This window comes from Phyllobates terribilis, unplaced genomic scaffold (assembly GCF_046119375.1).
Source record: "Phyllobates terribilis strain yellow unplaced genomic scaffold, ASM4611937v1 Scaffold_682__1_contigs__length_827410, whole genome shotgun sequence".
Lineage (NCBI taxonomy): Eukaryota > Metazoa > Chordata > Amphibia > Anura > Dendrobatidae > Phyllobates > Phyllobates terribilis.
In genome coordinates, this window is record NW_027363442.1 from 490,098 (window position 1) to 504,424 (window position 14,327).

General features: G+C 44.9%; 11 non-coding genes across 11 annotated transcripts; all 11 read left to right on the plus strand.

Annotated features, from left to right (window-relative positions):
* The first annotated feature begins 245 nt into the window (after positions 1-245).
* LOC141235515 (U2 spliceosomal RNA) lies at positions 246-436 on the plus strand. Its single transcript, XR_012301288.1, has one exon. It is a non-coding gene; the product is annotated as a U2 spliceosomal RNA (small nuclear RNA).
* A 1,115-nt stretch (positions 437-1,551) lies between these two features.
* On the plus strand, positions 1,552-1,742 carry LOC141235516 (U2 spliceosomal RNA). Its single transcript, XR_012301289.1, has one exon. It is a non-coding gene; the product is annotated as a U2 spliceosomal RNA (small nuclear RNA).
* Positions 1,743-2,857: 1,115 nt separating this feature from the next.
* Positions 2,858-3,048, plus strand: LOC141235518 (U2 spliceosomal RNA). Its single transcript, XR_012301290.1, has one exon. It is a non-coding gene; the product is annotated as a U2 spliceosomal RNA (small nuclear RNA).
* A 1,115-nt stretch (positions 3,049-4,163) lies between these two features.
* Positions 4,164-4,354, plus strand: LOC141235520 (U2 spliceosomal RNA). The gene has a single exon (XR_012301292.1). It is a non-coding gene; the product is annotated as a U2 spliceosomal RNA (small nuclear RNA).
* A 1,115-nt stretch (positions 4,355-5,469) lies between these two features.
* LOC141235521 (U2 spliceosomal RNA) lies at positions 5,470-5,660 on the plus strand. Its single transcript, XR_012301293.1, has one exon. It is a non-coding gene; the product is annotated as a U2 spliceosomal RNA (small nuclear RNA).
* A 1,115-nt stretch (positions 5,661-6,775) lies between these two features.
* LOC141235522 (U2 spliceosomal RNA) lies at positions 6,776-6,966 on the plus strand. The gene has a single exon (XR_012301294.1). It is a non-coding gene; the product is annotated as a U2 spliceosomal RNA (small nuclear RNA).
* A 1,115-nt stretch (positions 6,967-8,081) lies between these two features.
* LOC141235523 (U2 spliceosomal RNA) lies at positions 8,082-8,272 on the plus strand. Its single transcript, XR_012301295.1, has one exon. It is a non-coding gene; the product is annotated as a U2 spliceosomal RNA (small nuclear RNA).
* A 1,115-nt stretch (positions 8,273-9,387) lies between these two features.
* Positions 9,388-9,578, plus strand: LOC141235524 (U2 spliceosomal RNA). The gene has a single exon (XR_012301296.1). It is a non-coding gene; the product is annotated as a U2 spliceosomal RNA (small nuclear RNA).
* Positions 9,579-10,692: 1,114 nt separating this feature from the next.
* On the plus strand, positions 10,693-10,883 carry LOC141235525 (U2 spliceosomal RNA). The gene has a single exon (XR_012301297.1). It is a non-coding gene; the product is annotated as a U2 spliceosomal RNA (small nuclear RNA).
* Positions 10,884-11,998: 1,115 nt separating this feature from the next.
* LOC141235526 (U2 spliceosomal RNA) lies at positions 11,999-12,189 on the plus strand. The gene has a single exon (XR_012301298.1). It is a non-coding gene; the product is annotated as a U2 spliceosomal RNA (small nuclear RNA).
* Positions 12,190-13,304: 1,115 nt separating this feature from the next.
* LOC141235527 (U2 spliceosomal RNA) lies at positions 13,305-13,495 on the plus strand. The gene has a single exon (XR_012301299.1). It is a non-coding gene; the product is annotated as a U2 spliceosomal RNA (small nuclear RNA).
* The last annotated feature ends 832 nt before the right edge of the window (positions 13,496-14,327 follow it).

Sequence of the window (14,327 nt, forward strand, 5' to 3'; positions counted from 1 at the left end):
TCCTCCCTTCCAACGGTGTTGAGGCGGGTGGGAACAGCAGGGGGTGAAGGTGCTGTGTTTAAAGAGGTGGAGTTATGCAGATCTAAAACGCGTGGATTGCAGCAGCAGCAAGCCGAAAAGTGCAGGCATGTAAGGGATCTAGAGGTTGACAACATGTCTTCTTAACGGGAGTCCAGGAGCTCATCTCCACAAATGGACTTTTCAGGATCCTTGGGTGGCTCCGTAGTTTGAAACCAATTCTGGTTATCGCTTCTCGGCCTTTTGGCTAAGATCAAGTGTAGTATCTGTTCTTATCAGTTTAATATCTGATACGTCCCCTATCTGGGGACCATATATTAAATGGATTTTTAGAACAGGGAGATGGAAAAAGAGCTTGCTCTGTCCACTCCACGCATTGACCTGGTATTGCAGTATCTCCAGGACCGGTGCACCCCTTCTTTAATGCAGTTTCTAAAATCAGAAAGAATTGAATTCAATGTTTTTTGTTCATTTTGCTTGTTTGTCGGATTTGGGGATGGACTCTTTGGCTTTGCTTTTCTTCTCCTCATTGGATTTTTCATGTTCAAAGTTGCAGAAGCCAGATTACAAGCTCATTTTGGTTCAACTTCAGCAACTGTGCATTGCATTGCCATGTAATGTGATGCAATGCTATCTTTCTAGCTCTCCCTTTTTACTTCCTTTTGGATAAACAGACATATTAGGCAAGCATTTTGGAGCTTTCACCTAAATAACTACAGGTGGTGAGATAAGCTGCACAATATAATTGACCTTTCAGTATATTGTTGCACACACACCATCTATTTAGCAAATGCCCTTGTTATCAACAGCAGCCTTTTAAACTCACCTGAGCTAACAGGTATGTGCGCTGGTTACTCTGCTGCGCTTAAAATTTCTTTTTTGGTTTGCTACAATGCCTTTTCTGAAACGTTGTCTCCTTCTGCTGGAACACTGACTTCTTTCATTTAATGCCTGCAGACTATAAAAGAGAACCCAACCCAAAAAGTTTGGTTGATTAGTCTGTGGCATTCTGTTAAACTGTTGCTTATGGCGGTCTCTGTGAGCTTCTCAGCGACATTCAGCCAGCCAGGTATCCTGCCTGCAGTAGATGGAATGTGGCAATGGAACGCTGGCTGCGCGTGTCATAATAGGCTCTGAGCCTTTATATACCTGTGCACAGCAGCAGCCACCTTCAGTCTGCTGCTGGACAGCCAGCAGCAGCAGCAGCAGGAGAGGTATGTAATCAGGAGCCCTCCTGCTAAGGGTAGACAGCTGCTCGTTCCACCCCACCCCCCGCCTTAATTGGTTCTCCTCCCTTCCAACGGTGTTGAGGCGGGTGGGAACAGCAGGGGGTGAAGGTGCTGTGTTTAAAGAGGTGGAGTTATGCAGATCTAAAACGCGTGGATTGCAGCAGCAGCAAGCCGAAAAGTGCAGGCATGTAAGGGATCTAGAGGTTGACAACATGTCTTCTTAACGGGAGTCCAGGAGCTCATCTCCACAAATGGACTTTTCAGGATCCTTGGGTGGCTCCGTAGTTTGAAACCAATTCTGGTTATCGCTTCTCGGCCTTTTGGCTAAGATCAAGTGTAGTATCTGTTCTTATCAGTTTAATATCTGATACGTCCCCTATCTGGGGACCATATATTAAATGGATTTTTAGAACAGGGAGATGGAAAAAGAGCTTGCTCTGTCCACTCCACGCATTGACCTGGTATTGCAGTATCTCCAGGACCGGTGCACCCCTTCTTTAATGCAGTTTCTAAAATCAGAAAGAATTGAATTCAATGTTTTTTGTTCATTTTGCTTGTTTGTCGGATTTGGGGATGGACTCTTTGGCTTTGCTTTTCTTCTCCTCATTGGATTTTTCATGTTCAAAGTTGCAGAAGCCAGATTACAAGCTCATTTTGGTTCAACTTCAGCAACTGTGCATTGCATTGCCATGTAATGTGATGCAATGCTATCTTTCTAGCTCTCCCTTTTTACTTCCTTTTGGATAAACAGACATATTAGGCAAGCATTTTGGAGCTTTCACCTAAATAACTACAGGTGGTGAGATAAGCTGCACAATATAATTGACCTTTCAGTATATTGTTGCACACACACCATCTATTTAGCAAATGCCCTTGTTATCAACAGCAGCCTTTTAAACTCACCTGAGCTAACAGGTATGTGCGCTGGTTACTCTGCTGCGCTTAAAATTTCTTTTTTGGTTTGCTACAATGCCTTTTCTGAAACGTTGTCTCCTTCTGCTGGAACACTGACTTCTTTCATTTAATGCCTGCAGACTATAAAAGAGAACCCAACCCAAAAAGTTTGGTTGATTAGTCTGTGGCATTCTGTTAAACTGTTGCTTATGGCGGTCTCTGTGAGCTTCTCAGCGACATTCAGCCAGCCAGGTATCCTGCCTGCAGTAGATGGAATGTGGCAATGGAACGCTGGCTGCGCGTGTCATAATAGGCTCTGAGCCTTTATATACCTGTGCACAGCAGCAGCCACCTTCAGTCTGCTGCTGGACAGCCAGCAGCAGCAGCAGCAGGAGAGGTATGTAATCAGGAGCCCTCCTGCTAAGGGTAGACAGCTGCTCGTTCCACCCCACACCCCGCCTTAATTGGTTCTCCTCCCTTCCAACGTTGTTGAGGCGGGTGGGAACAGCAGGGGGTGAAGTTGCTGTGTTTAAAGAGGTGGAGTTATGCAGATCTAAAACGCGTGGATTGCAGCAGCAGCAAGCCGAAAAGTGCAGGCATGTAAGGGATCTAGAGGTTGACAACATGTCTTCTTAACGGGAGTCCAGGAGCTCATCTCCACAAATGGACTTTTCAGGATCCTTGGGTGGCTCCGTAGTTTGAAACCAATTCTGGTTATCGCTTCTCGGCCTTTTGGCTAAGATCAAGTGTAGTATCTGTTCTTATCAGTTTAATATCTGATACGTCCCCTATCTGGGGACCATATATTAAATGGATTTTTAGAACAGGGAGATGGAAAAAGAGCTTGCTCTGTCCACTCCACGCATTGACCTGGTATTGCAGTATCTCCAGGACCGGTGCACCCCTTCTTTAATGCAGTTTCTAAAATCAGAAAGAATTGAATTCAATGTTTTTTGTTCATTTTGCTTGTTTGTCGGATTTGGGGATGGACTCTTTGGCTTTGCTTTTCTTCTCCTCATTGGATTTTTCATGTTCAAAGTTGCAGAAGCCAGATTACAAGCTCATTTTGGTTCAACTTCAGCAACTGTGCATTGCATTGCCATGTAATGTGATGCAATGCTATCTTTCTAGCTCTCCCTTTTTACTTCCTTTTGGATAAACAGACATATTAGGCAAGCATTTTGGAGCTTTCACCTAAATAACTACAGGTGGTGAGATAAGCTGCACAATATAATTGACCTTTCAGTATATTGTTGCACACACACCATCTATTTAGCAAATGCCCTTGTTATCAACAGCAGCCTTTTAAACTCACCTGAGCTAACAGGTATGTGCGCTGGTTACTCTGCTGCGCTTAAAATTTCTTTTTTGGTTTGCTACAATGCCTTTTCTGAAACGTTGTCTCCTTCTGCTGGAACACTGACTTCTTTCATTTAATGCCTGCAGACTATAAAAGAGAACCCAACCCAAAAAGTTTGGTTGATTAGTCTGTGGCATTCTGTTAAACTGTTGCTTATGGCGGTCTCTGTGAGCTTCTCAGCGACATTCAGCCAGCCAGGTATCCTGCCTGCAGTAGATGGAATGTGGCAATGGAACGCTGGCTGCGCGTGTCATAATAGGCTCTGAGCCTTTATATACCTGTGCACAGCAGCAGCCACCTTCAGTCTGCTGCTGGACAGCCAGCAGCAGCAGCAGCAGGAGAGGTATGTAATCAGGAGCCCTCCTGCTAAGGGTAGACAGCTGCTCGTTCCACCCCACCCCCCGCCTTAATTGGTTCTCCTCCCTTCCAACGGTGTTGAGGCGGGTGGGAACAGCAGGGGGTGAAGGTGCTGTGTTTAAAGAGGTGGAGTTATGCAGATCTAAAACGCGTGGATTGCAGCAGCAGCAAGCCGAAAAGTGCAGGCATGTAAGGGATCTAGAGGTTGACAACATGTCTTCTTAACGGGAGTCCAGGAGCTCATCTCCACAAATGGACTTTTCAGGATCCTTGGGTGGCTCCGTAGTTTGAAACCAATTCTGGTTATCGCTTCTCGGCCTTTTGGCTAAGATCAAGTGTAGTATCTGTTCTTATCAGTTTAATATCTGATACGTCCCCTATCTGGGGACCATATATTAAATGGATTTTTAGAACAGGGAGATGGAAAAAGAGCTTGCTCTGTCCACTCCACGCATTGACCTGGTATTGCAGTATCTCCAGGACCGGTGCACCCCTTCTTTAATGCAGTTTCTAAAATCAGAAAGAATTGAATTCAATGTTTTTTGTTCATTTTGCTTGTTTGTCGGATTTGGGGATGGACTCTTTGGCTTTGCTTTTCTTCTCCTCATTGGATTTTTCATGTTCAAAGTTGCAGAAGCCAGATTACAAGCTCATTTTGGTTCAACTTCAGCAACTGTGCATTGCATTGCCATGTAATGTGATGCAATGCTATCTTTCTAGCTCTCCCTTTTTACTTCCTTTTGGATAAACAGACATATTAGGCAAGCATTTTGGAGCTTTCACCTAAATAACTACAGGTGGTGAGATAAGCTGCACAATATAATTGACCTTTCAGTATATTGTTGCACACACACCATCTATTTAGCAAATGCCCTTGTTATCAACAGCAGCCTTTTAAACTCACCTGAGCTAACAGGTATGTGCGCTGGTTACTCTGCTGCGCTTAAAATTTCTTTTTTGGTTTGCTACAATGCCTTTTCTGAAACGTTGTCTCCTTCTGCTGGAACACTGACTTCTTTCATTTAATGCCTGCAGACTATAAAAGAGAACCCAACCCAAAAAGTTTGGTTGATTAGTCTGTGGCATTCTGTTAAACTGTTGCTTATGGCGGTCTCTGTGAGCTTCTCAGCGACATTCAGCCAGCCAGGTATCCTGCCTGCAGTAGATGGAATGTGGCAATGGAACGCTGGCTGCGCGTGTCATAATAGGCTCTGAGCCTTTATATACCTGTGCACAGCAGCAGCCACCTTCAGTCTGCTGCTGGACAGCCAGCAGCAGCAGCAGCAGGAGAGGTATGTAATCAGGAGCCCTCCTGCTAAGGGTAGACAGCTGCTCGTTCCACCCCACCCCCCGCCTTAATTGGTTCTCCTCCCTTCCAACGGTGTTGAGGCGGGTGGGAACAGCAGGGGGTGAAGGTGCTGTGTTTAAAGAGGTGGAGTTATGCAGATCTAAAACGCGTGGATTGCAGCAGCAGCAAGCCGAAAAGTGCAGGCATGTAAGGGATCTAGAGGTTGACAACATGTCTTCTTAACGGGAGTCCAGGAGCTCATCTCCACAAATGGACTTTTCAGGATCCTTGGGTGGCTCCGTAGTTTGAAACCAATTCTGGTTATCGCTTCTCGGCCTTTTGGCTAAGATCAAGTGTAGTATCTGTTCTTATCAGTTTAATATCTGATACGTCCCCTATCTGGGGACCATATATTAAATGGATTTTTAGAACAGGGAGATGGAAAAAGAGCTTGCTCTGTCCACTCCACGCATTGACCTGGTATTGCAGTATCTCCAGGACCGGTGCACCCCTTCTTTAATGCAGTTTCTAAAATCAGAAAGAATTGAATTCAATGTTTTTTGTTCATTTTGCTTGTTTGTCGGATTTGGGGATGGACTCTTTGGCTTTGCTTTTCTTCTCCTCATTGGATTTTTCATGTTCAAAGTTGCAGAAGCCAGATTACAAGCTCATTTTGGTTCAACTTCAGCAACTGTGCATTGCATTGCCATGTAATGTGATGCAATGCTATCTTTCTAGCTCTCCCTTTTTACTTCCTTTTGGATAAACAGACATATTAGGCAAGCATTTTGGAGCTTTCACCTAAATAACTACAGGTGGTGAGATAAGCTGCACAATATAATTGACCTTTCAGTATATTGTTGCACACACACCATCTATTTAGCAAATGCCCTTGTTATCAACAGCAGCCTTTTAAACTCACCTGAGCTAACAGGTATGTGCGCTGGTTACTCTGCTGCGCTTAAAATTTCTTTTTTGGTTTGCTACAATGCCTTTTCTGAAACGTTGTCTCCTTCTGCTGGAACACTGACTTCTTTCATTTAATGCCTGCAGACTATAAAAGAGAACCCAACCCAAAAAGTTTGGTTGATTAGTCTGTGGCATTCTGTTAAACTGTTGCTTATGGCGGTCTCTGTGAGCTTCTCAGCGACATTCAGCCAGCCAGGTATCCTGCCTGCAGTAGATGGAATGTGGCAATGGAACGCTGGCTGCGCGTGTCATAATAGGCTCTGAGCCTTTATATACCTGTGCACAGCAGCAGCCACCTTCAGTCTGCTGCTGGACAGCCAGCAGCAGCAGCAGCAGGAGAGGTATGTAATCAGGAGCCCTCCTGCTAAGGGTAGACAGCTGCTCGTTCCACCCCACCCCCCGCCTTAATTGGTTCTCCTCCCTTCCAACGGTGTTGAGGCGGGTGGGAACAGCAGGGGGTGAAGGTGCTGTGTTTAAAGAGGTGGAGTTATGCAGATCTAAAACGCGTGGATTGCAGCAGCAGCAAGCCGAAAAGTGCAGGCATGTAAGGGATCTAGAGGTTGACAACATGTCTTCTTAACGGGAGTCCAGGAGCTCATCTCCACAAATGGACTTTTCAGGATCCTTGGGTGGCTCCGTAGTTTGAAACCAATTCTGGTTATCGCTTCTCGGCCTTTTGGCTAAGATCAAGTGTAGTATCTGTTCTTATCAGTTTAATATCTGATACGTCCCCTATCTGGGGACCATATATTAAATGGATTTTTAGAACAGGGAGATGGAAAAAGAGCTTGCTCTGTCCACTCCACGCATTGACCTGGTATTGCAGTATCTCCAGGACCGGTGCACCCCTTCTTTAATGCAGTTTCTAAAATCAGAAAGAATTGAATTCAATGTTTTTTGTTCATTTTGCTTGTTTGTCGGATTTTGGGATGGACTCTTTGGCTTTGCTTTTCTTCTCCTCATTGGATTTTTCATGTTCAAAGTTGCAGAAGCCAGATTACAAGCTCATTTTGGTTCAACTTCAGCAACTGTGCATTGCATTGCCATGTAATGTGATGCAATGCTATCTTTCTAGCTCTCCCTTTTTACTTCCTTTTGGATAAACAGACATATTAGGCAAGCATTTTGGAGCTTTCACCTAAATAACTACAGGTGGTGAGATAAGCTGCACAATATAATTGACCTTTCAGTATATTGTTGCACACACACCATCTATTTAGCAAATGCCCTTGTTATCAACAGCAGCCTTTTAAACTCACCTGAGCTAACAGGTATGTGCGCTGGTTACTCTGCTGCGCTTAAAATTTCTTTTTTGGTTTGCTACAATGCCTTTTCTGAAACGTTGTCTCCTTCTGCTGGAACACTGACTTCTTTCATTTAATGCCTGCAGACTATAAAAGAGAACCCAACCCAAAAAGTTTGGTTGATTAGTCTGTGGCATTCTGTTAAACTGTTGCTTATGGCGGTCTCTGTGAGCTTCTCAGCGACATTCAGCCAGCCAGGTATCCTGCCTGCAGTAGATGGAATGTGGCAATGGAACGCTGGCTGCGCGTGTCATAATAGGCTCTGAGCCTTTATATACCTGTGCACAGCAGCAGCCACCTTCAGTCTGCTGCTGGACAGCCAGCAGCAGCAGCAGCAGGAGAGGTATGTAATCAGGAGCCCTCCTGCTAAGGGTAGACAGCTGCTCGTTCCACCCCACCCCCCGCCTTAATTGGTTCTCCTCCCTTCCAACGGTGTTGAGGCGGGTGGGAACAGCAGGGGGTGAAGGTGCTGTGTTTAAAGAGGTGGAGTTATGCAGATCTAAAACGCGTGGATTGCAGCAGCAGCAAGCCGAAAAGTGCAGGCATGTAAGGGATCTAGAGGTTGACAACATGTCTTCTTAACGGGAGTCCAGGAGCTCATCTCCACAAATGGACTTTTCAGGATCCTTGGGTGGCTCCGTAGTTTGAAACCAATTCTGGTTATCGCTTCTCGGCCTTTTGGCTAAGATCAAGTGTAGTATCTGTTCTTATCAGTTTAATATCTGATACGTCCCCTATCTGGGGACCATATATTAAATGGATTTTTAGAACAGGGAGATGGAAAAAGAGCTTGCTCTGTCCACTCCACGCATTGACCTGGTATTGCAGTATCTCCAGGACCGGTGCACCCCTTCTTTAATGCAGTTTCTAAAATCAGAAAGAATTGAATTCAATGTTTTTTGTTCATTTTGCTTGTTTGTCGGATTTGGGGATGGACTCTTTGGCTTTGCTTTTCTTCTCCTCATTGGATTTTTCATGTTCAAAGTTGCAGAAGCCAGATTACAAGCTCATTTTGGTTCAACTTCAGCAACTGTGCATTGCATTGCCATGTAATGTGATGCAATGCTATCTTTCTAGCTCTCCCTTTTTACTTCCTTTTGGATAAACAGACATATTAGGCAAGCATTTTGGAGCTTTCACCTAAATAACTACAGGTGGTGAGATAAGCTGCACAATATAATTGACCTTTCAGTATATTGTTGCACACACACCATCTATTTAGCAAATGCCCTTGTTATCAACAGCAGCCTTTTAAACTCACCTGAGCTAACAGGTATGTGCGCTGGTTACTCTGCTGCGCTTAAAATTTCTTTTTTGGTTTGCTACAATGCCTTTTCTGAAACGTTGTCTCCTTCTGCTGGAACACTGACTTCTTTCATTTAATGCCTGCAGACTATAAAAGAGAACCCAACCCAAAAAGTTTGGTTGATTAGTCTGTGGCATTCTGTTAAACTGTTGCTTATGGCGGTCTCTGTGAGCTTCTCAGCGACATTCAGCCAGCCAGGTATCCTGCCTGCAGTAGATGGAATGTGGCAATGGAACGCTGGCTGCGCGTGTCATAATAGGCTCTGAGCCTTTATATACCTGTGCACAGCAGCAGCCACCTTCAGTCTGCTGCTGGACAGCCAGCAGCAGCAGCAGCAGGAGAGGTATGTAATCAGGAGCCCTCCTGCTAAGGGTAGACAGCTGCTCGTTCCACCCCACCCCCCGCCTTAATTGGTTCTCCTCCCTTCCAACGGTGTTGAGGCGGGTGGGAACAGCAGGGGGTGAAGGTGCTGTGTTTAAAGAGGTGGAGTTATGCAGATCTAAAACGCGTGGATTGCAGCAGCAGCAAGCCGAAAAGTGCAGGCATGTAAGGGATCTAGAGGTTGACAACATGTCTTCTTAACGGGAGTCCAGGAGCTCATCTCCACAAATGGACTTTTCAGGATCCTTGGGTGGCTCCGTAGTTTGAAACCAATTCTGGTTATCGCTTCTCGGCCTTTTGGCTAAGATCAAGTGTAGTATCTGTTCTTATCAGTTTAATATCTGATACGTCCCCTATCTGGGGACCATATATTAAATGGATTTTTAGAACAGGGAGATGGAAAAAGAGCTTGCTCTGTCCACTCCACGCATTGACCTGGTATTGCAGTATCTCCAGGACCGGTGCACCCCTTCTTTAATGCAGTTTCTAAAATCAGAAAGAATTGAATTCAATGTTTTTTGTTCATTTTGCTTGTTTGTCGGATTTGGGGATGGACTCTTTGGCTTTGCTTTTCTTCTCCTCATTGGATTTTTCATGTTCAAAGTTGCAGAAGGCAGATTACAAGCTCATTTTGGTTCAACTTCAGCAACTGTGCATTGCATTGCCATGTAATGTGATGCAATGCTATCTTTCTAGCTCTCCCTTTTTACTTCCTTTTGGATAAACAGACATATTAGGCAAGCATTTTGGAGCTTTCACCTAAATAACTACAGGTGGTGAGATAAGCTGCACAATATAATTGACCTTTCAGTATATTGTTGCACACACACCATCTATTTAGCAAATGCCCTTGTTATCAACAGCAGCCTTTTAAACTCACCTGAGCTAACAGGTATGTGCGCTGGTTACTCTGCTGCGCTTAAAATTTCTTTTTTGGTTTGCTACAATGCCTTTTCTGAAACGTTGTCTCCTTCTGCTGGAACACTGACTTCTTTCATTTAATGCCTGCAGACTATAAAAGAGAACCCAACCCAAAAAGTTTGGTTGATTAGTCTGTGGCATTCTGTTAAACTGTTGCTTATGGCGGTCTCTGTGAGCTTCTCAGCGACATTCAGCCAGCCAGGTATCCTGCCTGCAGTAGATTTAATGTGGCAATGGAACGCTGGCTGCGCGTGTCATAATAGGCTCTGAGCCTTTATATACCTGTGCACAGCAGCAGCCACCTTCAGTCTGCTGCTGGACAGCCAGCAGCAGCAGCAGCAGGAGAGGTATGTAATCAGGAGCCCTCCTGCTAAGGGTAGACAGCTGCTCGTTCCACCCCACCCCCCGCCTTAATTGGTTCTCCTCCCTTCCAACGGTGTTGAGGCGGGTGGGAACAGCAGGGGGTGAAGGTGCTGTGTTTAAAGAGGTGGAGTTATGCAGATCTAAAACGCGTGGATTGCAGCAGCAGCAAGCCGAAAAGTGCAGGCATGTAAGGGATCTAGAGGTTGACAACATGTCTTCTTAACGGGAGTCCAGGAGCTCATCTCCACAATTGGCTTTTCAGGATCCTTGGGTGGCTCCGTAGTTTGAAACCAATTCTGGTTATCGCTTCTCGGCCTTTTGGCTAAGATCAAGTGTAGTATCTGTTCTTATCAGTTTAATATCTGATACGTCCCCTATCTGGGGACCATATATTAAATGGATTTTTAGAACAGGGAGATGGAAAAAGAGCTTGCTCTGTCCACTCCACGCATTGACCTGGTATTGCAGTATCTCCAGGACCGGTGCACCCCTTCTTTAATGCAGTTTCTAAAATCAGAAAGAATTGAATTCAATGTTTTTTGTTCATTTTGCTTGTTTGTCGGATTTGGGGATGGACTCTTTGGCTTTGCTTTTCTTCTCCTCATTGGATTTTTCATGTTCAAAGTTGCAGAAGCCAGATTACAAGCTCATTTTGGTTCAACTTCAGCAACTGTGCATTGCATTGCCATGTAATGTGATGCAATGCTATCTTTCTAGCTCTCCCTTTTTACTTCCTTTTGGATAAACAGACATATTAGGCAAGCATTTTGGAGCTTTCACCTAAATAACTACAGGTGGTGAGATAAGCTGCACAATATAATTGACCTTTCAGTATATTGTTGCACACACACCATCTATTTAGCAAATGCCCTTGTTATCAACAGCAGCCTTTTAAACTCACCTGAGCTAACAGGTATGTGCGCTGGTTACTCTGCTGCGCTTAAAATTTCTTTTTTGGTTTGCTACAATGTCTTTTCTGAAACGTTGTCTCCTTCTGCTGGAACACTGACTTCTTTCATTTAATGCCTGCAGACTATAAAAGAGAACCCAACCCAAAAAGTTTGGTTGATTAGTCTGTGGCATTCTGTTAAACTGTTGCTTATGGCGGTCTCTGTGAGCTTCTCAGCGACATTCAGCCAGCCAGGTATCCTGCCTGCAGTAGATGGAATGTGGCAATGGAACGCTGGCTGCGCGTGTCATAATAGGCTCTGAGCCTTTATATACCTGTGCACAGCAGCAGCCACCTTCAGTCTGCTGCTGGACAGCCAGCAGCAGCAGCAGCAGGAGAGGTATGTAATCAGGAGCCCTCCTGCTAAGGGTAGACAGCTGCTCGTTCCACCCCACCCCCCGCCTTAATTGGTTCTCCTCCCTTCCAACGGTGTTGAGGCGGGTGGGAACAGCAGGGGGTGAAGGTGCTGTGTTTAAAGAGGTGGAGTTATGCAGATCTAAAACGCGTGGATTGCAGCAGCAGCAAGCCAAAAAGTGCAGGCATGTAAGGGATCTAGAGGTTGACAACATGTCTTCTTAACGGGAGTCCAGGAGCTCATCTCCACAAATGGACTTTTCAGGATCCTTGGGTGGCTCCGTAGTTTGAAACCAATTCTGGTTATCGCTTCTCGGCCTTTTGGCTAAGATCAAGTGTAGTATCTGTTCTTATCAGTTTAATATCTGATACGTCCCCTATCTGGGGACCATATATTAAATGGATTTTTAGAACAGGGAGATGGAAAAAGAGCTTGCTCTGTCCACTCCACGCATTGACCTGGTATTGCAGTATCTCCAGGACCGGTGCACCCCTTCTTTAATGCAGTTTCTAAAATCAGAAAGAATTGAATTCAATGTTTTTTGTTCATTTTGCTTGTTTGTCGGATTTGGGGATGGACTCTTTGGCTTTGCTTTTCTTCTCCTCATTGGATTTTTCATGTTCAAAGTTGCAGAAGCCAGATTACAAGCTCATTTTGGTTCAACTTCAGCAACTGTGCATTGCATTGCCATGTAATGTGATGCAATGCTATCTTTCTAGCTCTCCCTTTTTACTTCCTTTTGGATAAACAGACATATTAGGCAAGCATTTTGGAGCTTTCACCTAAATAACTACAGGTGGTGAGATAAGCTGCACAATATAATTGACCTTTCAGTATATTGTTGCACACACACCATCTATTTAGCAAATGCCCTTGTTATCAACAGCAGCCTTTTAAACTCACCTGAGCTAACAGGTATGTGCGCTGGTTACTCTGCTGCGCTTAAAATTTCTTTTTTGGTTTGCTACAATGCCTTTTCTGAAACGTTGTCTCCTTCTGCTGGAACACTGACTTCTTTCATTTAATGCCTGCAGACTATAAAAGAGAACCCAACCCAAAAAGTTTGGTTGATTAGTCTGTGGCATTCTGTTAAACTGTTGCTTATGGCGGTCTCTGTGAGCTTCTCAGCGACATTCAGCCAGCCAGGTATCCTGCCTGCAGTAGATGGAATGTGGCAATGGAACGCTGGCTGCGCGTGTCATAATAGGCTCTGAGCCTTTATATACCTGTGCACAGCAGCAGCCACCTTCAGTCTGCTGCTGGACAGCCAGCAGCAGCAGCAGCAGGAGAGGTATGTAATCAGGAGCCCTCCTGCTAAGGGTAGACAGCTGCTCGTTCCACCCCACCCCCCGCCTTAATTGGTTCTCCTCCCTTCCAACGGTGTTGAGGCGGGTGGGAACAGCAGGGGGTGAAGGTGCTGTGTTTAAAGAGGTGGAGTTATGCAGATCTAAAACACGTGGATTGCAGCAGCAGCAAGCCGAAAAGTGCAGGCATGTAAGGGATCTAGAGGTTGACAACATGTCTTCTTAACGGGAGTCCAGGAGCTCATCTCCACAAATGGACTTTTCAGGATCCTTGGGTGGCTCCGTAGTTTGAAACCAATTCTGGTTATCGCTTCTCGGCCTTTTGGCTAAGATCAAGTGTAGTATCTGTTCTTATCAGTTTAATATCTGATACGTCCCCTATCTGGGGACCATATATTAAATGGATTTTTAGAACAGGGAGATGGAAAAAGAGCTTGCTCTGTCCACTCCACGCATTGACCTGGTATTGCAGTATCTCCAGGACCGGTGCACCCCTTCTTTAATGCAGTTTCTAAAATCAGAAAGAATTGAATTCAATGTTTTTTGTTCATTTTGCTTGTTTGTCGGATTTGGGGATGGACTCTTTGGCTTTGCTTTTCTTCTCCTCATTGGATTTTTCATGTTCAAAGTTGCAGAAGCCAGATTACAAGCTCATTTTGGTTCAACCTCCGCAACTGTGCATTGCATTGCCATGTAATGTGATGCAATGCTATCTTTCTAGCTCTCCCTTTTTACTTCCTTTTGGATAAACAGACATATTAGGCAAGCATTTTGGAGCTTTCACCTAAATAACTACAGGTGGTGAGATAAGCTGCACAATATAATTGACCTTTCAGTATATTGTTGCACACACACCATCTATTTAGCAAATGCCCTTGTTATCAACAGCAGCCTTTTAAACTCACCTGAGCTAACAGGTATGTGCGCTGGTTACTCTGCTGCGCTTAAAATTTCTTTTTTGGTTTGCTACAATGCCTTTTCTGAAACGTTGTCTCCTTCTGCTGGAACACTGACTTCTTTCATTTAATGCCTGCAGACTATAAAAGAGAACCCAACCCAAAAAGTTTGGTTGATTAGTCTGTGGCATTCTGTTAAACTGTTGCTTATGGCGGTCTCTGTGAGCTTCTCAGCGACATTCAGCCAGCCAGGTATCCTGCCTGCAGTAGATGGAATGTGGCAATGGAACGCTGGCTGCGCGTGTCATAATAGGCTCTGAGCCTTTATATACCTGTGCACAGCAGCAGCCACCTTCAGTCTGCTGCTGGACAGCCAGCAGCAGCAGCAGCAGGAGAGGTATGTAATCAGGAGCCCTCCTGCTAAGGGTAGACA